Source organism: Cavia porcellus, unplaced genomic scaffold (genome assembly GCF_034190915.1).
Source record: "Cavia porcellus strain 051 isolate PalLab524CR breed Dunkin Hartley unplaced genomic scaffold, mCavPor4.1 scaffold_8, whole genome shotgun sequence".
Taxonomy (NCBI): domain Eukaryota; kingdom Metazoa; phylum Chordata; class Mammalia; order Rodentia; family Caviidae; genus Cavia; species Cavia porcellus.
Window position 1 is genome coordinate 77,287,621 of NW_026947491.1, and position 27,201 is coordinate 77,314,821.

Genomic DNA, 27,201 nt, shown 5'->3' on the forward strand with positions numbered 1-27,201 from the left:
TGTTGTTAATAAGTTCTGCATATCCAGGGAACTACTACAGTACAACTAAAAATGCTCATGAAACAGAACTTCCAGAAGTGCTTAAGAAAGCCCCAAGAGTGAAGGGATCACTGTATTTGATGTTAACGGGTGTATCTTGAGTGAAATTTATGTAAAGCTTTTCTACTTTACTAAATTTTTTGAAAATTCATCATATCATTTAACCATATGTGTTACATTCTAATTAGATTTTGTAGATAGTTTACATTCTTGTTCTTTTATATATTGCATATTTTCTCCCTTTAAAAGATTTTGCAGAGTTAGTAAGTATTTAAAATAATCAAGTGAATATTAATATTTATTAGTGAACTACTAGGCATCTATTAGAAGTTATATATACTTATTAAACCTGGAATATTACTCTATGGTACATGTTTGAAAAGATTTCATACATGAATTGAATCATGGAGACAATTAACTAAAAGTAAAAGTTATGTCATATTAATTGATTTTCATTTTAAAAATCAAATAGTTTTTCAAACAACTCTGGTTGTAAAGTAACTTTTGTTATTTATATCATTGCTTTTCAGGAAAAAGCTTTGTTAATACAAACTGAAAACTATATATTAGGATTGCTATGCTATAATGTGTGCATTTATCATTAGCAGAAAAAATTATGCACATATGAAACATTTGCATGTAGTTGTACATAGTTAACGTGTGTGTATAAAAATATATATAAGTATGCATGTGTATATGTCTATGAACACAGATATATATGCATATATGTGAATAATGATACAAATTTTTAAGAGAATAAACACTTAGATATATGTGGGTAGGTATATATGTTTATATCCTCATTTTTTCTCGTCATTTTTAAACTGATATATAGTTTGTGATAGGTGGAAATGTTTGTGCATATATTTAAGCGCATCAGGGACAAAATATTTAAGTGAAAAACTATATATTTTACTTTGCACAGATGTATAAACCTTTAGCATTGTGATTTAAAATGATAAACCACATACAAGCAAATTTACCCCAAGGGCTATCACCAACATTCCAGTTTTTACAGTGAAAAGTTAGAGTATGCAAATGCATTTACAAGTAAATGCAAGATCCTTTTGAGGGGGATGAGCTGCTGGCATTACTAAGCCTGTATGCTGGAGGACTGAGGCACACAGACGCATTCTCACCTACTTTATCAATTCTTATTGCATTTACTATCAATATTTTTTGTCCTGACAAGAACTACTGTATTAAACGTAAAATAACCCCACATTTCACACAACAAAATAGTGTAAGACTCCTCTACTCTCTGTACAAATTCAACATCTGCAATAAGACATAGTGTTTCACTTTCTAGGCAAAAAAATCATGAAAAAAACTTCAAAGAAAAAAATTTACAACTTGTAACACAGCACAGAGTCTCTTCTTCCTGACCATATATATATTATGGCTTAAAAGATTTCTTATCGAACTCTCACCACGATAAAGAAAGAGAAAGCTTCTCTTACCAGAGTGGGATAAAGCTTCAACCTTGCTATACCATTTTCAGAGGCTCTTATTTGAAAAGACAGATCCAAAGCGGCTTTGTGCATACAACTGATCTGGCTGATCTCCAGTCTCTGCACAAAAAACCAGAAGAAATGGCTCTCAAAAAAGTGTTGTAAACATTCATCATGATGGCACTTGCATGGTGAATCTAGTCTTTGTTACTCTTGTAGACTTTTTCCCAATAGGCCAGTTACATTTCAACTTTTAGTACTAGCCATTTGGTTTTTCTCTGTTGAATGCTGAGATTAATATCTTTAAAGAAAACATGGATTTGTGAGCATAAGCTCTGTTAGGAAACCACCACCTTTGCGTTCTAAAAATGGGTTGAAGAATTTTAAAAAATACACATACATGATTTTAAATCAGGGCAACATTGTTTGATACTTTTCCTTTGTGCTTGTACGTCTTGATTTTTATTTAATTCGACAATATTCAGTTCACCATTTATATGCTAATGAGATATCAGTATTATTTAAGTCACTTTCATTTGCCATTTGATAAATGTCACTTGCACTCTCTGTATCTCTATTTGCACAGAAGCAACATCAATGATGCCTACAACATACCCCAGAGTCTGAGACCAACTGTGCCGGGTTTCTAAGGCTCATTAAATATTCTACCGTTCTTTTGCCCAAATCTTCAAAGAGGCCCAGACACAATCATATCCTTTAATTTCTATTCGAGTTACTAATGGGGTCATACAGTCTGGGCTTTTCTCTGGTTTTTAAACATTCGATTTGTATAGAAGCATTAACTGATTATAACTATGAGGGGCATGTTCTTGTTACCAAGAGAATGTGAGCAGTAGATCAAAAACTAAGTCACAACGAGAAACACAGTTTCAATCTGTACCACTCTTTACATTGATCTAAGTGATATGGTGATTTTACAAATGACATGAGGATATAATCTTTGCTTGGTTTCTCATGTGTATAAAGGCTATTAAAAGTACCAGCAGGGCCATCATTTGAAAACTAAGAATTTTTCTTGTGGAACAATAGGTTTTAGATTTGCATTTTTATAAGGTATTATATTTTATTACCTATAAAAATAAAATGAAATAATTATATGATGATTATATGATTCCCCCAAAAAACAAATTAAGACAAAATATGTCTCCAATAAGTAAGTAAGTAAAACTCTTCAAATGTAAATATTTGTTGCTGGTAATTTTTGAATGAAATCTAAATTAAAAACTCGTAGCCAAGTGCACTAAACTTGCCTTATTTCTCTTTTAGATATCAGTGTATGTCCCTTAATGACTTATTAAAATTCAGAGCCTTATTTCTCTTTTTAATTTTAATGTCACATAAAGACTGATTATAATTCAGTCTCTTGATCCTTCACACAAACAGATGATTAAACTTCTTCCTGTTACTTAGATGGACAGTCTATAGGAGAGGAAGCCCCATTCAGTGCTTTTTAATGTTGGTATTAGTCAAATACCATCTCTTGTTGTTATGCAACATGTGATGGTATAATGTTTTCTGCTAACATTTTCTGTTTCAATTGTTTCATCAGAACAATAAAGAAAGGATCCCTATACTCCATTTTATACATGAGAAAACTGAGGCTCGAAAGATAAAGATGTGACAAAATTCTTTACTGAGCATATTCAACTATGTCCGAAAACTTTCCTCCAGTACATCTAAAAGTTTTTAAAATTTGTATAATATACTTTAGTAATTTGAACTATAGCATAAGTATTTATGAAATTTATAGAATGTGTTTGTAGTTGTGGTATGATGTGAAATCTTAAAATTTCTTTTTAGGGCTTGTGATTTTCCAAGTGAATTGAATGATAACTTTTTGTTAAACTGTTTGTTAAAATTTAGAAAAATGACCTATTGTGTTTCTATCATGTGATATGCATTTTCATAAATTCCTAAGATAAATATCCTCACTGTCTTTATGTAATTATATTTTAATGTTTTATTAGTATATTTTAGCTACATAATAACAGCTTTTGGTACATAATAATATTTTTGTGAGGAGTTGGTGCATACATATTGCATGTCATATTGACTCTCTTTAGGGATGCATTTTTCCCCTCCATTCTCTTTCTTTGGGTAATTTTCATTGGGGAAATCCAATTTATGAGCTTAAAGTACAGAATTTTTAGGAAGATATTAGTGGCAAGTAGTTATGTTATAAAATGACTAACAGACCAAGCCATCTCTAAAGTACCAGTTTTAGTGTTCATTGAAATGTATTTAAATTCATTAAAAAAGGTTTTTCAATATTTATCATCATTTAAAATGAGTCAGAAATTATCAATCTTATTATTATTTTTTTTGATACTGTGGATTGAACTCATGACCTCATGCTTGCAAAGCAGCACTTATGCAACTGAGTTAAATCCCTGGCCCTAATCTTAATATTTTAAAATAAGATTATATTTTATGTAATCTTGTCATTATTATATATTTCTATATATTAATAGTCATTATTAATATGTTAACTAGATAATTAATATGTGAAATAGCTGAAATATTACTGTATATTTTTGTGTGTAAATTAGTTTGTCTACTAAAGATTATTTATTTATTTATTTATTTATTTATTTATTTATTGTTACTGGGGATTGAACTCATGACCTTGCACTTACCAGGCAGGCACTTACACTGCTGAGCTATATCCCCAACCCCTAAAGATTATTATTGACACTCTCACCCAAATGGATATGTAAAAGAAAAATATAATAAGAACAACTACTAGATTTCTGAGGTATCACATTTGATAAATGACTCAAAGCATAAATGCCTTCCAGTGATACAACTTCTTTGCCAAATTTCCACTGTATTCATTTGTATAAGTTCAGTATAGAGCATAATAAAATTTTCATTTTATAACATATATTTCTTTAGATTAATTCTCCATTAATAAGGATGAAAGTGTGATATAAGCCACAACAATGGCTACACTGAAATCCCAAGCAATCAATCTCATAATACCATCTAGAATCTTTTGGGAGAAAATCTGAAAATTCTGTCTGCACCCATGGACATGCAGTCATCTGTGAACTCTTGGGGAGGCTATTGGACTGGGAGGCTGTGCCCAGGTGCCATCTCATACCCCGACACCATCCCCGAGGAACAAGGAGTCTGCACCAGTGATCCACAGTCATTCAGGATCCCTCAATGAGTCCTCCAAGGACTACGAACCTGAACCGAGAGACTAGCTTACATCTAGGAACCCTCAGTGAAGCTCATAAGGATAGGAAAGCTTTGCCCAGTGACCTGCAGGGACTGGGAATTTGTTCCAAAAAACTCAAAGTCATTTGAGAATCCTCAGTAAGGCTTGCTAGGACTGGGAGTCTGTGCCCAATGACCCACCCACAACAGAGAACCAGCTCTGAGGCTTGCAGGAACCTGGTGTCTATGCCTCGTGACTCAGAACCAACAGCAACCCTCAGTGAGGTCTGCTGCTGGACAACCCACCAGAATGGGAAGTAACTAGGACTTGACATCCTATTGATTTGGAGGAACAGAGGACAATACCAAAATGAAGAAACAAAATGCAGTCTCAAACTTCCAGCCCATCCAGATCAAGTCCAGGAAATGCACGCATGGATGAATTTGGAAATCATGTCCCTGAAATCTCTGAAATGATAGAAAGGGAAGTAAAGAAACAATTCCAGGAAGCCATAAAGGAAATCAGATCAGAAGGAATCACTCAGTAAAAACAAAAATGATAAACATAATGAAAGAATTGGTGTGTATATCCAAAGAAGACAGATTTAAAAATAGAAGATCATAGGAAAGTGGTAGAAATCTTGAATGAACAATACAAGAAATAAGTAGAGTACATGAAACAGATGATAACAGGAGGTAGTCAGGAAATAAAAAATTCCATTGAAAGCTGGCAAAAATCACTTGAATGAAACTGAAGATAGACTTTCAGATCTCTAAGATATGATTGCTACTAATGATCCCCAAAAGAATCAGCTCTTAAAAATAACAATCTGGAAATAACAAATCAATAGTTGCAAAACAATGCAAAGAAAAACAATATAAGGTTAATAGAGGTCCACAAAAAAAGGAGATGACATAAATTATATAAAAAGACTACTTGCAGATGAAATAATAGAAAATTTCCCAAACATGGGAAAAGAACCTGAAATACAGATAAACAAGAAATATAGTCTACAATTACATATAACCAAAATAAATCTATACCTCAACATATAATAATCAAGATCCCAGAAATTCAGCACAAAAACAGAGCACCAAAAACCACTGGAGAAAAGAAACAGCTCACCAATAAAGGAATACCTCTCAGAATCATGGAAGACTTCTCAACACAAACCATGAAGTCAATAAGAGCATGGAGTAAAGTATTTAAGCACGGAGAAAAAAAAAAAAAAAAAAAAAAAAAAAAAAAAACTTTCAACCCAGATTGATGTACCCTGAAAGATTACCACTTACTAACCCATAGAACATGCTTAAGTGAATACAAAGTTTCCAAATTGTCCCATACATATTTTCTGACCATAGTGCCATGAAATTAGAAATTAATAATCAAATCAGAAAAACTCCATAAACACATAAACTAAATAACACCTTTGTGAATAATCAGTGGGTCAGAGAGGAAATTCAAGAATAAATTAATATTTATAAGCAAACAAAATGCAAATGCAACTTACTGGAACCTGTGGAATGCAATGAAAGCAGTCCTCAGAGGAAAATTTATTGTGGTGAATTCTCATACCAGGAAATCAAAACAAACAACCTGAAACTACACTACAAATATCTAAAAAAATAAGAGAAAGTCAAATCCAAAGCCCCAAGAAGGCAGGAAATTATAAAAATCAAGAGGAGAAATTATTGCAATTATGACTAAGAAAACAATATGAAGTTTTATGAATTGAAGAATTAGTTCTTTGAAAGAATACATAGAATTGATTAACCCTAGCCAACCTTATCAAAAAAGAGGAAAGAGAAATCAAATTCATGCAATAAGTAATGAAAATGCTGAAAATACAGACTCTGTGCAAACACAAAAGATCATCAACACCTACTTCGAAACCTTTGCTTTGATAGATTCGATAAAACAGAAGAAATGGGCATAATCCTAGAAATATATGAATTACCAAAGCTGGATCATGAAGATATAAAACTTCTGAGTAACCCAATTTCAGCCAATGAAATTAAAAATGTAATTAGAACCTTACCAACAAAGAAAAGTCCACATCCTGATGGATTCATTGCTGAATTCTACAAGAAATTGAGGTAAGACTTAATGCCAACATTTCCCAAACTCTGTAATGAAATTGAAAACAAACAAATTGTTCTTAATTCCTGGAAGCAAGTGTTAGCCTAGTAGCAAAACCAGAGAAAGACTCAGCCACAACAAAGATTTATAGACAAGCTATTCTAATGAACATAGGTGCAAAAATCTTCTATAAAATGTTGGCAAACAATGTAGCAAACCATCAAGATCATACACCATGATCAAGTGAGATCCATCCCAGGAATACAGGGATAGTTCAACATACACAAATCAATAAATGCAATACACCATTAGCAACAAAACCAAAGATAAGAATCTCATGATCATCTCAATAGACGCAGAAACAGTTGTTGATAAATTTCAACACTTATTCATGATAAAAATCCTACAGAAAATCAGAATCGGTGGTCTTTACCTCAAACAGATATTTTGAGGTATAAAACAATAGTCAACACCTTACTAAATGGACAAAAACTGAAAGCTTTCAACCTAAAATCAGAACCAAGATAAGGATGTCCATATCACTGCTCCTACTGAATATAGTTATGGAAACATTAGCCAGAGCAATTAGATAAAAGAAAGAAATAGAAGGAATAAGAACTGGAAAGGAAGAAGTTAAACTATCATTATTTGTAGGTGACATGATACCTTACATAGAACACCCACAAAATGCCAATGAGTAACTTTTAGATTTAATATCCAAATTCATGAATGGAGCTGGATATAATGTCAGAAATAATTATCAAAATCAATAAATCAATCATAACAAATACTGAAGGGATTGTGGGGGAAAAGGAACTTTTCTTTATTCTTGTTGCGAGTGTAGGCTGGTGAAACCACTGTGTAAATGTGTGGAAGTTCCTCAAAATGCTAAGATTAGAGGTCCCATTTAACCCAGCTATCCCACTTCTGAGCATTTTCCCAGAAGACCAAAAACATCACACCACAGGGATATATGTGCATCAATGTTTATAGCAGCACAATTTGTAAGAGCCAGATTTTGGAAACAATCCAAATGCCCATCAACCAAGGAATGGATAAAGGAGATATATTATTTTTTATACAATGGAATATTACTCAGCTATACAGAATCATCTCCCTAGTATCAGAAACTTAAAAGGTAAATAATGTCCAAGATTTACAATAGATATTGTGAAAGTGTAAGAGACTGCTCAAAATGAAAAACTTACTGGAATAGAGAAAAAGAGAAATGTAGGTAGAGAAAAGGAAAAAGTTAAAATATTTTTATATATACATAAAATATCTAAGGCAATTAAACTAATAACTCCATTAGTTCTTGGAAAAAAAACAGTTAATGCTCCTACAATTAGATCAATTTTGCATGTGTACTTGTGATAATTTAAGTACCTCTTTTGAAGATAACAATATGAAATAACAATCATTGTTAAATTCCCATCACCTTGTTTTGAAAGCCTCTATTGTCATTGTTTAGGGTTTTTTGCTGCTGTTGTTTCTATGTATCCTCTTTTTTTTTCCTCTTCAAAATAAAAAGAGAAAAACTGAAAATTGTAGTGATTAGTTATACTTCAAAACTCTGATCATGAATATGAAATATGAGAATTTTTTCTATTTTTGATGGATACAATTCCCATAAACGTTACTGAGAAAAGGTAGTTCCTATATAGGAGCACTAAATGATCCCAACCACATCCACCTACCAGTTTTTCTGCTCCACTTACTATCTCTTTTGTTACTCAAGGAACTTTCCTTTTTTACTTATTCTCATTTTTATTGGTTCTTCCCTCTCATCATCATAAAGTCCTGTTTTAATATTTGTATGTATCTAACTATAAAGCTGTCTTGCTATCCTAATTGTTCCTATACTCACTCTGTTTCAGTGGAAATCATCACAAGTGATCCATTTTTTCACTTTCTAATAGCAAGATAGTCTATTACCATCTCTCAGTTGATTAATATGGACTTACTTTTACCTGATCTCAAAACTGTTGATTATTTTTTCAAAAATTCTCTTCCCTGAGCTTCAGTGATACCACATTTTTTGTTGTTCTGATACCATTTAATTTTTTTTTCAATTTCAAGCTAGCTTCTCTTCCTCTAATTGCATAGTTTTGAACTATTTTTGACTTGTCCTAGACCTCTTTCTATTCTCAGTCTATACTTTTTAAAATAGATACCTCATTTATTTTTGTGGCCTTAAATATTATCTATTTTTTGTCTACTACTGAATTCATATCAGTAGTCTGATCTCTTTATTTTACTCCAAATATTATTCTATCTATATATTAATTTGAATTCTTAGATTGCTAATAAGTATCTTTTAAGTTAAATTGTGGTCCAAATAAAAAAAAAAAATGGGCCACACTATATACTTGCAAATTAGGGGTTTCTCCAGATTTCCACAGTACAGTGCAAAACATCAAATGTTTAATGTTTCAGAATGAAAATGTTTATTAAATGAATACATCACTCATGATCCCATATATAAAGGCAAAATGTTTGTAAAGGAACTCCACAGTAGAGAACATTCACATATGCAATATCACACAAAGAAGTATAAAATAACATTTCTCATCATAGGAAAGCATGTAAAATTGAGTAAAGTTTATATACCTTAAGATATGGGAAGACTGTGGAAGAAATGCAACTTTTATACACAAATAAAGAGATAGCAGATTTCACAGATGCTGTGAAAAAATGGCAGTAAAAACTAATGCTGGAAATGTACTTATTCTGTGACTTAGAAACTTTACTCCTAGTTTTCATTTAAAAAGGCAGAGATAAAAATTTACATTGCTTGGGGCAACAATCGGAAACTATAAATTGCAAAATGGTGTTAGAGTGAATGAATGCACTTTGGAATATATACATAGTAGAATAAAAAAATCAATACAAGGGAACAAAATATTTATACAAACAACTTGGGTGAGTCTCAAGTGTAATACGGAGTTGAGACTCCACACACAAAGATTTGTATGTCTCATAGAATTCTATTTGGAATGGATTTTGAGGATGGTTGAAATTTAATTTGAAGTGAAAGAGAAACCAACCTACTGATTATCTTTGGGATAAAGTGTTTAGTAACTAAGAGAAAGCATTTTTTCAAATGATAGTTTCTTTCCTGTTATGGTTATACTTACAGAAAAAAATAATCACTCCAAAAACTCACTATATTATTCACTTAAGAGTTTTCACTGTCTTAGATACATGTCACACTTCAATATATCATATATAATACCGGCCTATTTATAACTTCACATATCCAAAAGATAAAGCAAAATGTATTGTAATATATGATCTTTAGAACAGATTATTTTATGGTGCATGTACAACTGAAAACATCCATGAAAACATGAAATAAACCTCATGGATCAGCTTACAATGCTCAGTAAGGAAATTATCAGTTAGGTAAATATGCATCATAAGGAAGCTGCTCCAGATGACCCTGACATGGCAAATCATGCATTCATTTTCAAAACTTTACCCACTGATACCACATATATAATGGTGGATTATGCGTTTTCTGTTTATATAATTTTCAAGATTCTGAATCAGGGAAAATAAGGTCCTTTTTTTGTACAGGAAAACCAATGTCTATGAGCAAAAAAAAATGAGGTAGTATTTCCCATTTTCTCTTGCTGATTAGCTCACATTTTATTACTGTTTCCGTGTATTTATGATGAAAACTGCTAACAGAACTGGGGTGACATCATGCGACCCATCCTGATTTATATGGATGTGATAAGCCAGAATAGAAAGACTGCAAATATCACAGGTCTACAGCAAAGAAACAGATTTGAATATTCTATCTGTAAATTTGAGTAAGCTGTTTACTGTTACTGTGTCTACATTTCTATATCTGTGAAAAGGCGATTGTAACACCATTCCTGCTGATTTATTGTGAGAATAGAAAAAGACACTGAATGTGAAGTGGCTAAAATACACCTTTGTGGATAGTAAATGTAAGCATTATGCATGGATATATAAAACTGTTTTAATCTAAATGCTTAGCATTGCCCTGTCGTTCTTTAGTAGCAAGATGCTTTTTTGTCAATGAAGTGTTTTACATAAAAATAAACTTGAAATATTATATAAAATGAATAAAAAGAAAGCAACACATCAGAGAACAGGTCTCTAGCATAATGACTTGGAGCAGGATCATAATTAAGAAGCGTTCTGTCTCTGTAGGTACTATCATTTGCAAGTGTGTCACTGATGGAAAAATAAGCGTCTGAGCACCTGATGGAAAAATAAATAATGGACTGTGAACACTAGTGCTTCCACCTTGTTAAGAAATTTACTAATGTATAAAAATTATTGTTGATGATTATGTAAAAATATTACATTGGATAAACATTAGCAATATAAAATAGTGCCACATGTAATGAATTGTTTTCAATAAAAAGCCCTTGTGTTAACTAGAGTCTGATTCTATTTTAAGATTTGTTAGTATAAATGAATTTGCATTATAGCCTTCTTCAATAGTTCCTTAGGAAAAAGAGATTGCCTTAAGTAGCCAAAAGACCAAGTGAAAATAGGATAGGGAAGGTAAGAGAAATGTAGGAAAAGAAGAGAAAATAGAAAAAAATAAATAATATAATCAAGGCTCTTGTCATTGCTCTTTTTGACATGGAATGAATATGTCAAGACATTTTACAGTGTCAGCTAACAGAATTTTCAGAATTTGACGATTGTGTATGTAGTCATCTCAAATGTCAGCGTCATTTATTACAGGTTTTCCACGTTCTAAGAATAAAACATGGGACTTTTTTTTTTCCAAATGATTTATTTAAAATGGTTATTTCTGTTTGAAAGCAGTGATTTCCTTCTTTCTTATTTTTTTGGTACTGGGGATTGAACTCACCACCTCATTCTCCTCAGGCAGGAGCTTATCCTGCTGAGCTAAATCCACCAGCATCCTCAGTGATTTCCTGAAGAACAGGCTGCAGGAAGAGGTGTTGGAGGGAAGGACACAGCCAAATGTGGGGAAGCAGTCCTGTGTCATCCTGTGCTGTTGTTATGCTGGAATGTATTGATCACAGCTCATCAACTGTTTTTTTTTTTTTTGTTTTGTTTTTTGTTTTTTTTTTTTTTTTTTTTTTTAAAGGGACCTACTTAACTGGTTGTGAAATGAATCTTAATCCCATTTATTAAACCTCAGAATAAAATTAAAACGCCTCAACTAAGAAAAAGCAGAGACGTTGAATTAAGCAGCAGAGCACACTGGCGAAGTGCACCGTGCACAGTGGAAGTGTGTGTGGCCTCCCAGGCCCTGCCACCCTGCTTCACATACTGCCTGGCAGTCAGTTTGCTCCCAGAAGTGCTGGTGAATGTGCTCGTACTCTTCCTGCTCTCTCACTGACACCGATTCCCCTACTTACAAACATTAATTATACAAAAAAAAAAAAAAAAAAAAAAAAAAAAAAAAAAAACTGGACTCATATAAAATCATAATCGTGATCTTTAATAAAGTAGTTTAATCTCCATAACAAACAAGTCGGTCATATTTCTATGAAAGATGCTAAATAATTACCTAAAGAATATAATAGTACTACCTATCTGTATGAAAAATACATTAAAAATGCTATGTGAAAATATAGATGATGGTAATATTAAAAACTAAGTTTGGAGAGAAATACCCTTAATATTATTTATATTTTCCTTTTTTTTCCCTCTCTCTTGACTTTTTGACAGTCTGTATCCTCCAGCTCTTCCCATTCTCTTCAACTTTCATTCTTCTTTTATTCTTTATTATTGGAACTAATATTTATGCAGTCTTTTTTATGTGTCTGCTGATGTCTGAGTGTTTTACATTTTGCATAAGTTGTTCACTTTTTTTTAACTGCCATATCTCCTTTACAAAGTCCTTTATCATCCACTTTCAAAAGAACTTGCCACTTTTATTTTTATTTCTAACCTGAAGTATCCTCAAGTACTCGTAGGTATCATTTTAATAATAAACTTTTCAAAATATTACCATGTATTGCTAATAGTAGCTTTGTTCCTAAAGCTAACCTACGTGGGTTCTTCCCTCAATATTTTTCTATGGCTCCGAATTGATACATATTCTTAAACTCTGAGACTTTAGCTTTGTGTAAATTTCCAAGAAAATTTCTAGCCTTCTGAATCAAACATTTGAAATGTTTTTGCTTGTGCAATTTAAATTTCCTTTCTCAAACTTTAAACTGTCAATATAATGACTGTGTGTCTCACAGTACAAATAACTCAGAATCTTCCTGTCTAATGTCATAATTTTCAATTCAAATACTCACTTTTTTGAAGCATAAAAACCTAGATATAAATAGAATGAATTGTCTTTTTCAAACATTTCTCTGCTTACGGGCTTTGTAATTGCTTTTATCTGGACAAAGAATACTTGTCCTCCATGTGCTTTATAATGTTGTGCTTTGCTTCTTTGGTTTTTTGCAAAATGCCATTTCATTAGTGTTTTCAGGCCCAGATGTTTTTTTGTGCTAATCTGGGTTGCCCTATATGTCTACGATTGCTTATAGCAAACACATAAGATTTCTGAGGCTTCCATTGACTCAAGGAGTATGCTGGACCACCATATAGAGCAGGCCATAAGGTTAAGAAACTTTCCCTGAAAGAAGCTACTTTCAGGGAACATAAATGAAAGTTAATAATTATGTGTTTGTTTTTTTTTTTTTTTTTTTTTTTTTTTTTTTTCTTCTTCACTGTCTGGATGATGCAAATGATCCTGCAGCCTCTCAAAATTCCAGAGGAAGATTGAACCTTGGTTGCTGCTCTCTGTGGTCTCATCACTTATAAACTTCATACTGGAATCCTATTCTTCCCAAGAAAACTTATCTATAACCTACCTGTACCAATTTCTTGTTTCAGAGTCAGATTTCTAGAAACTCAAAGTAAGGCAATCACATTCATACACACAAATTTATGCTAATTAAAATTGCAACTCTATCCTAAATTAAGTGTACTTATTACCATTTGCTATGTTAATAGTCCCCATTTCATTGGTATACAGAAAAAATAGATATCATTTACTATTTATTTATGACCCAAATCCCAAAGAAACACTATTAGAGACAAATTATTATTTGTTTGGTGTACCTCTGATAATATTTGTTGCATGAAAATGCTGAGTAAATTATTTTTGAAGGAATAAATGATTAAAAGAAAGCTTGAAAAATATCAAAGTAAAAGAAATTTATTTTCCGGTGACACGGACAAGGTAGGCACCGGAAATTGGCATGGAGATAGTGTTTAATTGTACTACATGTTTATTTACCAGCCAAGTTAGATAAAAATGACAATAAAACATGAGTGAAGTAGTATCAATTTATGAAAAGAAACTCTGCCATCTCTTTTTATGAAACTAGCATTAACCTGATTTCAAAACTAACCAAAAACTTTATTTAGATACCAAAACCAGACAAAGATAACAACAAAAATGCAATTTTAAACCCATATTCTTAATAAACACACATGCAGCAATTCTCCAAACTTTTAGCAAACCCAAACCAACAGCATGTCAGAAAAGATCATGTATCATGATCAAGTAGGAACTACCTCACAGATGCCAGGACAAAATGAGGAGCAAACACTGTAAGATTTACTTTAATACATGCAAAGAAGTGACTCAAAAATATGCAAAATCCTTTGATAATAAAATCTCAACAATTAGAATACACAAAGAACATACCTCAACACAATAAAAGTCATTTGTGAGAAACTCACAACAAACATCTTACAAAAAAAAAAAAAAAAAAAAAAAAAAAAAAAAAAAAAAAAACACCAAAAAAAGAAAGAAATCAAAATCATTTCCTCTAATACTTGTAACAAACAACACATCCATTCAGTATAGTATTGGAAGTCTTGGAAGAACAATTTGACAAGGAAAAGAAGTAGATATCTAACTTAGAAAAGATGTACAAACAAAGCAACTTTAAACCTAGAAAAACCTAAAGATTTTACTTCTCAAAGAACGTTCAAAATGATAAAAGCAATTCAGTAGATCTTTAAGATATAAGATTGCAGAGGTGGGCATCTGTACCCATGAAAGTACAAAAGAGGCCTCATTAGGTGTTCTAGCTAAATCTGACTAGGAGTTAAAGACATACTTTAACACAAATATTCATCTGGAAAATGTTAAGTATAGGGGTAGAAAAAGATAGGAAAATGAGAGAAAGAAAGGCACGAAAGACCTGGGACTTGTACCCAGAGACCAGAAAAAGTGCTGATGGGCAGGACACAGAGAGAAAGCCAACTACAAAAATGATAAACCGCCCCTATCTCCAATAAAATGTAGGGGAAGCAAAGATGAGGGGGGGCTGGGTAACTTGAAGGTCATATGCACTCAAATCTATGCATTAACACACACATGTACATACACATACGCATTTACTCTACAGTCACTAAATTACACACTGAAGGGTCATTGTACAATACAACAGACACCCACAAGTCCCCTTAATAACTCTAACCTAGCCACAAATAAGATGACTGCTTACCAACAGTCATCTAGCCCTAAGAGAAGGCCTTAAAATTAGGTCAAGGGCAGGTAAACAAAAGGCAAAACGCTGCATGTAGACCACTGGAAAAAGTGACCTCAGACAAAGGTGCCCTCACACCCCACCACGCCATTCCTCATAAAAGCAGCCAGATACAAAGTACCCACAGGTCCTCCTTTTTCTGGAGGTCCCCAATCTGATCCTTTCTTATCTGGATAGTTATCTATCTTTTCTTTTCCTCTGCCTTCTTTTATTTCTTTACAAATAAATTGTCTTCCTTTATTAAATTTTATCCCTCTAATTTTTTTATTGGGGTGTTCATAAACATATTCCAGTGGGAGGTTGGGGAGCAGAGAAGCAGTTTTCATCACCCAGATGTGATATCTTTGGTTCCCTGACCAGGAGCCAGATATGATAAAATCAACATACAAAAATGGAGCAATGTTTTTTTTTTTACAACACATTTGTTTAAAAAATTAACAAAGTAATTATAATAGTTGCAAAAAATATCTAGCAATAAACTTCAGCAAGGAGGTGGAAGACCTACAATGAAAATTATAATACATAGCTAAAAAGATACAAAAATGGAATGATATCCTAGTTTCCTGAAATGAAAGAAATGCATACTGAAAAATGATGTTAAAGCCTGCTACCGATTCAATGCCCTCCCCATCAAAATACCAAAAATGTTAATAAAAGAAAAAAAATCATAAAACTCATATGGAGCCACAAAAGACTCCAAATATTCAAAATAATCTTAAGTAAAAAGAACAAATGTGCAGACATTTCACTGATGTTAACAATCTATAGATATGTAGTAACCACATCAGCCACATAAATCATACAGAGAATTTATAAATCTCTGTATACACACAGCCAATTACTTGAGATAAAGGTGCAGAAGTGTATCGTGCAGAAAACAGTCTCTACAATAAAAGGTGCTTGCAACACTGTGTGCACATAAGTGAAAAATGAAAATAGATCTGTAGCTGTCACTGTGTACAAAAATCAACTCAGGATGGATAAAAGACCTAAGTGTAAGACTTAAAATAATAAATTACTAGAACAAAATATAGGAGAAACCCTTTGAGATGTTGGTATAGATAATTTTGGATTAGACATACAAAAAAATGACAAAAATGGGATTATGTCACACTTGAAAGCTTCTTCCCAGCAAGTGAAACAATCAATGGAGACAGAGACACATAGCAGAATAGAAAATATCTGCAAACTATACATCTGAAAAAGAAATTAATATACAGTATGGAGAACTAAAAATAATGGTCAAAACACAAAATGAAAACTAGCAATCTGACTAAAAATAACCCAATGATCTGAATAAACAGTTCTGAAAATAAATCATATAAATGGTCAATGAGTACATTTAAAAACTCTTTTTTTTTGTCTTTTTCCTTTTTATCGGTATCAGGGATCGAACTCACAACTGTCTGCTTGCAAGGCAGGCGCTCATGCCAATGAGCTAAATCCCCAGCCCCCAAAACTCTTGATATCAATAATCCTTAAGCAAATGCAAATGAAAACCATAGTGTGGCATGTTCTCAATGGCTGCTATCAAAAGGAAAAAACAAATGCTGGTAAGGTGTTGTATCTCTGACACACTAGCATTAGTGGTAATGTTTGGTGAGAAGTTAGATCTTACAAGGCTTGGAGTGAAGTGCATGGTACCACATGAGAAAACACTTATTTTTCCTTTATTTCCTAATAATTGGTTATAAATAAAACCCAGAGAAACTTATGTTTTCAATACAGCAATCCCCCAGAATATAACCTTCTCTGAGCATACTGTTTAAGGCCTAAGGTTCACACAAATTCCCAAATTTGGATGGGGTTTGGCAAAAATCTCGTTTTCAAGACAAACACCAGGATGCAATTGCACCTAAGCAGGAAGCAGGAAAATTTGTCCCTCTGAATTTTGTCAACACAGCACATTGCTCTTGTCACAGAACAATTACACAGTTATATTAGTCTAAATGTGTAATTAAGACAGTTATATTCCTTGATGGTCCACTAAACTTATAGGTATAGATTGAGCCTTAATTCAAGAAACTGTCATCTTGGATCTAGCTGTCCTCTGTGCATATTTAAAATATAAAGTATATTTTCTCTCATTAGCTCTTTCTCTCAAAAAATGTATCATTTCTTAATACACCCTGCCTACACTCTGTACTACTGCATTTATGTCTTGTCTGAATTTTCATCAAAAACACAATAACACAGGGGCATCACTGCACTCTTGGGGTTGAGACATTGTCTCCCGGTGACAGGAATGTAAATAATTCCAGCCATGATGAAAAAATAATATTAAGATTCTTTAAAACACTAGAAATAGAAGTGTCATATATTTAACAATCACACTATTATGTATATATCAAAAGAAAATAAAATCACTTTTTAAAAAGATACCTGCACTCTCCTCTTAATACACAACCACTCAGAATAGTCTAAATGTGTAATTAATAAAGGTACATTTCAGCAGATGAAAGGATCAAGAAAATGTACTGTATTTACATGGTGAAATACTACTCAGCTATGAACAAGGCTGAGCTCTGTCAAAATGAACGGAGCAAGAAGACAGCCTTAAACTAAGTCAGACATAAAAAGAGAAAAGCAAATGTTCTTACTCATCTCTGAAAAACTTGAGTTCATAAAAGAAGACAGTGAAATATGGTCACTAGTGATTTAAAAGGTGGGGAGAGAGGAAAGCGAAAAAGATTTGATAAGACAAGCAAAAATCTCACATGCTATGGCCCAAAACCCAAATCTATAATAATCTATGACATATCACAAAGTGGCTAGAAAAGCGATTAAGTTCTCCACACATAGAAACAATTAATGTTGAACGTTTAGAAATACTGCTTGACTTGATCCTTGTATATTGTATATGTGCATTAAACCATTACAGTTTACTCTACAGATATGTAGAAATACACATCAAAAATTAACTGATTAAAATATCCAACTTGAGATTATATTTTCACAAAAATATAATAGTACACAAAATTTCTGAATTTTTTTGGTGGGTTTTGAAACTGGCTTTGGTTATGTAGTTCAAAATGGACTTGAAGTCATTATGTAGAATAGGCTGGTCTCAAACTCATAGAGATTCTCCTGCCTCAACCTCCCAAGAGGTTAGATTACAGGTGTGCATCACCACAACTGGCTGAAATTTCTAATTTTTAATTTAGGTATATCTTCAATTCTTCCCTTAATAGTTAGTATTTTCTGAATTTTATGTATATATATATATATATATATATATATATATATATATATATATCCCTGTCATGGATATGTCTTGCTACATCCTCTAACTTCATTGTGTTGCCTTGGGTCTAAGTTCTCTGGAAATTAACTATTTGTGATATTATGAGTAGCAATCAAACTTCTTACTTTTTACTAATTCCTCATCCTTTTAAAACTGCTCTCTCCACTTTCTGTCTTTCTCTCTGTGCCTCTCTCTCTCTCTCTCTCTCTCTCTCTCTCTCTCTCTCTCCATATATATATATATATTTATGCGTATGTATATATGTGTGTATATATACATAATACATACATGCATTGCATAAGCATGGGTAAATATATATGTTTAAATATATAAATTGCTTTAGTAGCTAATAAAAATATTATCTCCTTTCTGCTAAACTAGTTTCTCACCAGACATATATCTCAGTGGCACTACATGTGCTTTGCAAGCACAAGGTCCTGAGTTTGATTCCTAGTGAAAAAAAAAAACAAAAAAACAAACAAACAAAAAAACTGGTTCTTCATTAAATATGTGATTATTATAAAAAGAAGAATCATTAACGACTAGTTTTAATTGTTCTTGTAAGCAAACATCCTACTTTCAGTTTCCTTTTAAAGATTATTTTTAAAATTCGGTGCATGTTTCTCAGCAGGTTTAGTAAGAATGGCTAAGTTTCCTACATAGACGTAAGTGTTATAGTTTCTTCAATCTTTAGTATTACATTTTTGTCAGATTTAGAATATTATCGTTCACAATTTCTGGGCATTTTATTTTCCCCTGATATTTTCTTTAAGAATCTACTTTCATTGGAATTCTCATTCTTTTATTTTGTTTTGTTTTGTTTTTCTGGTCTTCAGGATAGATTCTATCTAATTCCATAGATGGCTTTAGAAGAACATTACTCAGTGATCCCTTCTTCTGTGGTGACAATTCATTTTTACACTCATCTCTATCACTTGAATTCTTTATTGCTCTTATCGAAGTTTCATTTGTAGACTTTCCACACAATACACATGCATAAACACAAACGCATGCACATTTAAACTCCAGTTCTTTGTTAAAACTTGTAATATTCTATCATCTCAGCACCCTTTTGCATGGATTAATGATAACTGTTTTATGTCTGGTCAGACAATGTCACAGCCAAGGTAACATGAGTGATTGTTCTGTTGCTTAATCTTTCTATTCCTTTTCAAAAATGTGTCACTATTTTTTGTAATGCCTATTAATTTAATTTCCCATAGGTAGAAGCTCACTAGAAAATCACCTAAGTCAGTTAATGTTGACCTATTTGATGTTGTTTCTCGTCAGCTGGAACTTTTTTAATATCTGCTGAACAGAGAGAGTATTAAGCAAAATCCCCCGGGGCTATTCGTCCCTCAGCATCCTTCTCTGACTTCTTCCTGCTGTGTGACTGCTGAGTTCCCTGATTTGTTTTGAGCAGCTGTTTTCTCCTTGGTTTATCGTCATTTAGTTCTTGCATGTGCCTTTAGTGGGTGTATAAATGAGCCAAGACATATTGCACATAGAATATTGGACTCTGCTGCAAGCTTTATTTTTCTTCTGTGCTACTGGTCTCCTAAACACTATGTGGTTAGCAACTTCAACTCCAATATTTTACTCCCTGTCCTATGAGCCTCTGATCAATTATGGACTGCATTGATTTTTCTCCAGATTTTGTGTTCAAGCCATGATTAGCAAAAGCCCTGGAGAAAGGGATTGGAGGGTTTGGAGGAAATGAAGCATGCATCTCATATATTTCCTCTTGAGTCTTGTCCACTCACTACTTAAATTGCTGTTATGCCTTCAAAATTAGTTTTGCATTTTTCAAATCCCTGTTTCATTCGATGGAGGAGTAACTCTAACATCAATTACTATACTACAGGCAAAAGTGAGACTCTAAACAAATTATTTATACTCTGTAATTCTTGGTTTCTCTTCTTTCAATGAGGGTAAATATAGCATTAATAAGAATATTTCTTATGTACAGTTCACTGCACACAATATTATAAGTGTTTAGTAGAGGATGGAGTTTGTGATTTGAGTTTGGTTCATTAATAATAATTACCACTATTATCAAAACAATGTTAGGCAGAATATAGTCTTCAAAGGAAGGAAATATGAAATTATAATACCAACCACAGAATAAGGTACAGCTTTAAGTTGAAATGATCATTTTCCACACTGAATTTTACTAAGTTGCACTACCCCTTAAACATTAGATATAAAGATTTGGGCTAATAAGAAAAAGAAAGTATATATACTCTCACTTCTTTTTATTGGTGTGGTGGGAGCTCTTTTAGCTGTGTTCAAAGAAATCTCACAGTAGGACAGAGTTGATTTTTTTTTTCCCCGCAGAATAAAATATCTAGTGTTGCATGGCTACTCCAAGACCACATTGACACACTGACTCTGTAGTCTTTGAATTTCCTCATTTATTGTATTTTATTTTTGTCTTTTTCATTTCTGTCTTTTGTTGGCCCAAGAAGCAATCTTCCTTCAGAGTCATTTATGCATTGCCTATAAGCAAGAGAGACTCAAAGCACTAGTAAAGATGGTCATTCTGAGTTCAGAGAAGGGGGTACCCTTACAATTATGAATGTATGAAAAAGACTTCTGCTTCTGGGACCATAGTAAACAGCTTACGTGTAGCTGTGTGGCTGTGGGGAAATACACCTTTTTAGCTATGCTCTTTTGTCTCTGCAAATCAAATTTTTCCCAGTAATTCACTTGTACTTAAAAAAAAAACACACACACAAAAAAAACACTTGATTAGGTCTTCATTTTTCTACCTTGTGGTTTCTGAAGTCACCAAGAGCCATGGAGGGGCATAAACCTGGTCATTTACACTGAGAATTACTAACATGACAATGTTTTAAAAGAGCCAATGAAAGACTCAGAAAACTGACTCAAAAAACTTGAAAAACTTTGGGCATTTTTTCACCTTTTGGAGAGATGTTTTATTTTTTGTAAAATCCAAACACATGGAGCTAATAACCTTTAGGAGATACCTTGAAAAACTATTGTTGTCATGTTTTATATGTAATGATATACATATTCCAGTATGTTAAGTGTAAAGATAAACACATTGCTGCATACAGGTAAGATTGTATTTGCCTATCCCTTAAAACATAAACTCATGTCAGAAATGAAATTCATGAAACACTAGACAATCATTGAATACCTACTATTTGCAGCACAAATAAACAAAATCAAATTAAAAGAGAAATGAAAATTAATTTTAAAATAACAACAGTTGTTTGACTTTCTAAAATCACAAGTTTAGAAAATGAATGAAGTTTCAAAGCTTCAAAATATTCAAATTATATTATTAATAACTTTAAATTCTCACTTGCAGATAGTTTATCTAATACAATTTATGTTGCTTTCATCTCCTAACACTACTTTTTTCTGTGACTTCCTCTCTCCTCGTGCATTTTTTCTTTTATATTTCTGGGCCCATCAAAGTACAAAATTAGTGCTGCCTTTGAGTTGATCCCTAAGTTATTTTATTATGTTAGTTTTAATGTTATTTTCAGGTAACCTGCATGAGTTGTGAACCTTCTTATTCTTTATTCTATTTCAAATGCACTTATAATATATCTTAAACCTATATCTTTAGCTTCAAAATTGAGGATAGTGAATGTACATGGGTTAGAAAGGATTCATTTTGTTCTATTCTAGTATCAAACAATGCAAGCATATCTTCAAGACTTCTTTCAAATACATGCCACAGCTTTTCAACTTAATTCCTTATCTTCCCATTGGCCAATGGATGTACACACTAACACATTAATTGAATTGGTTTTGTGAGAGGGATACCTATTTGAGGAAAGCTTTTCACTTCTTTGGGTGAAGATGACCCTAGTTTAATTCCTATTTTCAAACATGTCTCCTTGTTAAATGACTGAAAGTTTTCTTTCAATTATATTAATGGAAAATGTGATTTATATAACTTTTTACTATTCCTGAAAATACAGGAATGAATAATAATTCACAAAAGAAGACTTATTAATAGAGACAATGAAGCCTTTATAAACATAATTCTCTGCAAGTCAGAATTTAAGCAAAGAACCTAGTGACAAGTATTATAAAGAGCTTCGTGTATTTACCTCTGAAAAGACTCTGAATATGTTCAAATACAATTAGCAAAAAATAAAGTATTAAAACTGACAAATAGGCAAGGAAATGTCATATATTAGGTTTGCAGGCACAACTAGGGGAACACTGGCAAATGCAAATTATTCTATCAGTGGTTGAGATTTCTAAAATTAAGCATATATAGTTTTTAATCACTTGGCATCTCCTTACTCTGATTGCAATGACTGAAATTGTTTTTTCACTAGGAATTCTGTTAAAATGGAAAAGGCTTTAAGACTGTCTAAGATTTGTAACAAATTTGGTCCTAATGTGGCTGAAACGAAAATGGAATGCTTCCCTTTAAATCTTAAACGCTAATAAAAAAGGCACTTCTGGAATTGAAGAGTAAGACTAGTTGATCAGAAATGTTTCATAAAATTATGATAAAAATATTTTAATATATCCCCATATTATTTATTCCATTCATTAATGCAAATGCCAATAATAACTAAAACCTATGTAATTTATCAGGGTCATACTTGTGGAAAATAAAGATGTAGTATAAGTCACAAGTAGCCAAGACACAAGTGACTAATATTTAGTGAAAATTATCTCATTATCTCTATATTAGTAATCACATCAAAAGTCAGTAAATGGCAGCTTGACATTCCTCCTCGGTAACTCAAAGACCATCCTTACAAACATCGACATAGTTTGACTTCTATCAAGCCAAGTGACTTCAAGCTTATGTAAGATGATGGACTTATATTTTCTTATTTTAGCCTTAAACATGAGATAGAAAATATGGACAATTCTGAAACATCTGATCTTGACACAACTTATAATTTTAATAATTGCCCAAGTGGAGCCACGTGATTAAAAAGGTTAGGGATAGCTCAGGGCGGAAACAATGAAGAGAAGGTCCTTGGAGTACAAAATCTCATGACTCACGCAGATGTTATCATTTTTGGCTTTGGATTCTGGTATTTTCAGAGGGCTTTACAATACCATCTGAGCCTCATAAGTGATCACAAAACAGCTGGGTTGAATGGAATCTCTAATCCTAGGTTTTAAGGAACCTTCACAGTACTGTCCACAATGGTTGCACCAGTCTGCATTTCTAACCACAGTGGAGAAGGGTTTTTTGTTTTTGTTTTTGTTTTTGTTTTAGCACATTGCCACCAGCATTTGTTATTGCTTGATTTCTTGATATTAGCCATTCTTTCTGTGGTGACATGGAATCTCAGGATTGTTTTAATTTGCATCTTTGAATGGCCAGTTATTTTGAATACTTTTTCATATATTTATTTGTTGTTTGTATTTCTTCATATGAGAAGTGTGTGTTTTGCTCAGATGCTCATTTTTGGTGTGGGTCTTTGAATTTCGGAGGCCTGATTTTTTTCAATTATTTGTATGTTTTAGATATAAATTCCTTATCTGTGGGTTGTCTTTTTATGTGTTGGGGATTTCTTTTGTTGTAGAAACGTTTTTCAGTAAGATAAAATCCCATTTGTTGATTTTTTTGTAGTATTTTCTTTGCAGTCTGGTTTTATTCATAAAGACTGCCTGTACCTATTCCTTCAAGATTACTGTTTTATCTTCCAGTAGACTTAGTGCTTCTATTTTAATATTTAGATTTTTCAATTTTGACTTAGCATAGTGATAGGCATGGGTCTAGTTTCTTCCCAAAAGACTTAAATTAAAACAATATACCACAGTGATATGTGTATTTATGTTTATAATATCACAATTTGCAATTGTTAAATCTTGGAAACAACCCCAAATCCCCATCGACCAAGAAGTGAATGAAAAGGATATGTGTGTGTTTTTTATATAATAGAGTATTAGTCATAAAGAAGGATAAACTTTTGACTTTTATATGTAAATGGATGCAACTTAAGACCATACTCAAAAGTGAAATAAACAACATCCATAAGTGTAAACATTACATTGTCTCAGTAGTGCAAGAAGTTGAGTGAGTAAATAAGGTCCAAATATGCAAGAGATATTTGGAACTGGGAAGAAACTATTAAAAGAAAAGAGAAACTACTCAGGGAAAGGGGAAAAGAAGGAAGAGAACACACACAAACACACACACACACACACACACACACACACACACATATATATATATATATATATATATATATATATATATATATTCACAAGACAGTTAAGATAGTAATACAGCTAGTTTCTGCTAGCTCACTATAAAGAAAGGTCTGTGATAGTATTGTTTGGACAAAATTTCATGTCCATATCTTATACTTTAAATGATTACTACATGGGCAACAACGTTACCAACAATTTATTAATTATTGGTATTATCTTACTAGCCTATTTTGAAATTCTTTTTATTTTTATTTTTAGAGTAAAAAAAAGAGGTCACAAAACAGGGTTTAACTTATTTTACAATTTTAGTTCTGAATTGTTTATTTTTTCCAAAATGTATGTAAAATGTATGTAATGTTTTAATAGTAAAGCTCAGAGAGGAGACGTGTTTGTATAGAGTTAGATTATATAAGTATACATGAAGAATTTTAGGTAGATCCAGGCAAAAATGAATATTTTAGAAGTTGCAAAATATAAAAACTGACAATTCTGTATTTCCTCCTCTCTTTTTAGAGCCTTTTATTAATACATGTTTACAGTACACATTGATTACATGCACTGTAGGGAACTGGTACATGCCCATCACACTTTTCAATTCTTATTTTTTCCCCTTCCATCTACTCTTGTATTTTGCCATCACCAGATTCATTTGTTTATCTTACAGTAAAGTTAGTTATTATATAGATAGTTTAAAATCCATATTAATGAGCCAAAGAAGGTAAAAAACATAGAGGATAATTGTACTGTCATGGTACAATTTGAGATATATTATCTTCACTGGATTATAATATTTTCCCTTTCTCTTTTTTACTATTATCCCTAATTTATATATTAAATTTTTCAAATAAGAAAAATGACACAACATTTAAGCTTATTTTTGAGTTATTTCACTTAACATTATGTTCTTAAGGTGTACCCACTTTTCACCTCTCTATTGTGAAGTCTTATGGATTAAGTAATGGCAGAGTAACGGGTTTCATTATTTACAGATGAAATTCACTCACCCATTTTCACAGGAAATCCTTAGGGATCATCTAAAAATGCAAATCCTATTTCTGAAGGAATGTATTGAAATCTCTGGCAGGCAACAGTTCTGGTAATTCAGTTCAGTCAAATTTAATAATTGTGATGGTCACCTAGTTTAAGAGTACACTGTTCTTGATACCACACAGATAAACTTTTTAGCAGGATTACAAATTCATAATGATTCAAGGTTTTAAATTTTTCCTTTCAATTACTTAATTCAATATATGACAATTTCATTTAAATAGGACTAAATGACTTTATAAGTAATCTACTAATTATAAGATTGTATTAATTACTTGCTCAGGTTAAGTATATAAGTTTTCATCATTTAACTTTCATCCTTTTCTTTTTCAAAGCACATAACAGAGAATTAGTGGACTATAACCGAACAATTAATGTAATCATTCCTATTGACCAGCATGTAAGTCAGGATTAACATGGTAATTTAAAAATAGATTATTGTTAATGTGTCAATGGAAATGCTTGGCTATATTTAGGATTTGATTTATTCAGCAAAGCTACACTGAAATCTGGCACAAAAAATAAGTTACCTTGGAGCTATTGCTATTTGTTTTTCTATCATGATATAAGGAATATATATGCTGACAATTTTTCAAGGTGAGAAGTTGCTTTCCACTAAAAGTAATATAGTTGAAATGTCATCCTTGTTTTATGGAAATGAAAACAGCATGTTAATTGATTTATCAGGGTAATTCTGGCCCCATATTTTGGAATCCAGAGGTTATGGATCGTAATGAAATTACCATCAATAGCTACTACTTCATCAACTAAAAAAATAGTCTTTAGGAAAATTCTAAGATGTTACTTTAGAGAATCTTATTACAAAAAGTTGAAACAAAAAGATCATAAAATTACAGATCTTTTACTCTGTTCTCATTTCTTGTTCTTCAGTATGCAGCAAAACATGTGAATTCACACATATTTTTTACTTTTCTAAAATACTTTTAAAAAATATGTTTAACTTGACAATTTTGAAGTAGTTTGAAATTTAAAGACATATATACAGAGTCCACCAAAAAGATGTATGCACAGCCAGCAGCTCACCATACTAATAGATGCACGGACCACATGGGCATAACTTTCAGCAACTCTTGTAATGGTAGAGGCTACCAATAAGATGTGCTAATCTCATGACATCTGAATTAATTTAGTATTAGAATATTTACACAAGTTTTTATTTTGACGTATAAATACTTTAGCTATATATTTATCTGGGTAAATCAAAACCCCAAGGGTATTTATATGTATGTATTTCTGGATTCCTGGGTCTGAGCACATCTAATTTGAGTCAAGGGGACATATCTACCATCCTGCCAACAGAAATAACATTCCATTCTTTTTCCTTCCATTTACTCTCAACTTCAAGAGAGCAAGGAAATTGAGGTTTACACAGATTAATAATATCACATGGGTAAAGACTACATAATATCAACTTTTATATAAATAAATACATATTAT

The 27,201-nt window shown here is 32.2% G+C and overlaps 1 protein-coding gene across 20 annotated transcripts in view; it reads right to left on the minus strand.

The window, feature by feature from the left end:
* The window catches only part of Mgat4c (MGAT4 family member C), a 698,044-nt gene that overhangs the window by 397,852 nt on the left and 272,991 nt on the right, over positions 1 to 27,201 (minus strand). For 12 of the 20 annotated variants that reach the window (XM_063255244.1, XM_063255260.1, XM_063255262.1 and 9 more), the window contains one exon: positions 1,500 to 1,610. The exons of the other annotated variants lie outside the window; for them this stretch is intronic. The gene's annotated coding sequence lies outside the window, so the exon portion shown is untranslated. The remainder of the gene's footprint in view (positions 1 to 1,499; positions 1,611 to 27,201) is intronic. 20 annotated transcript variants of the gene reach the window in all.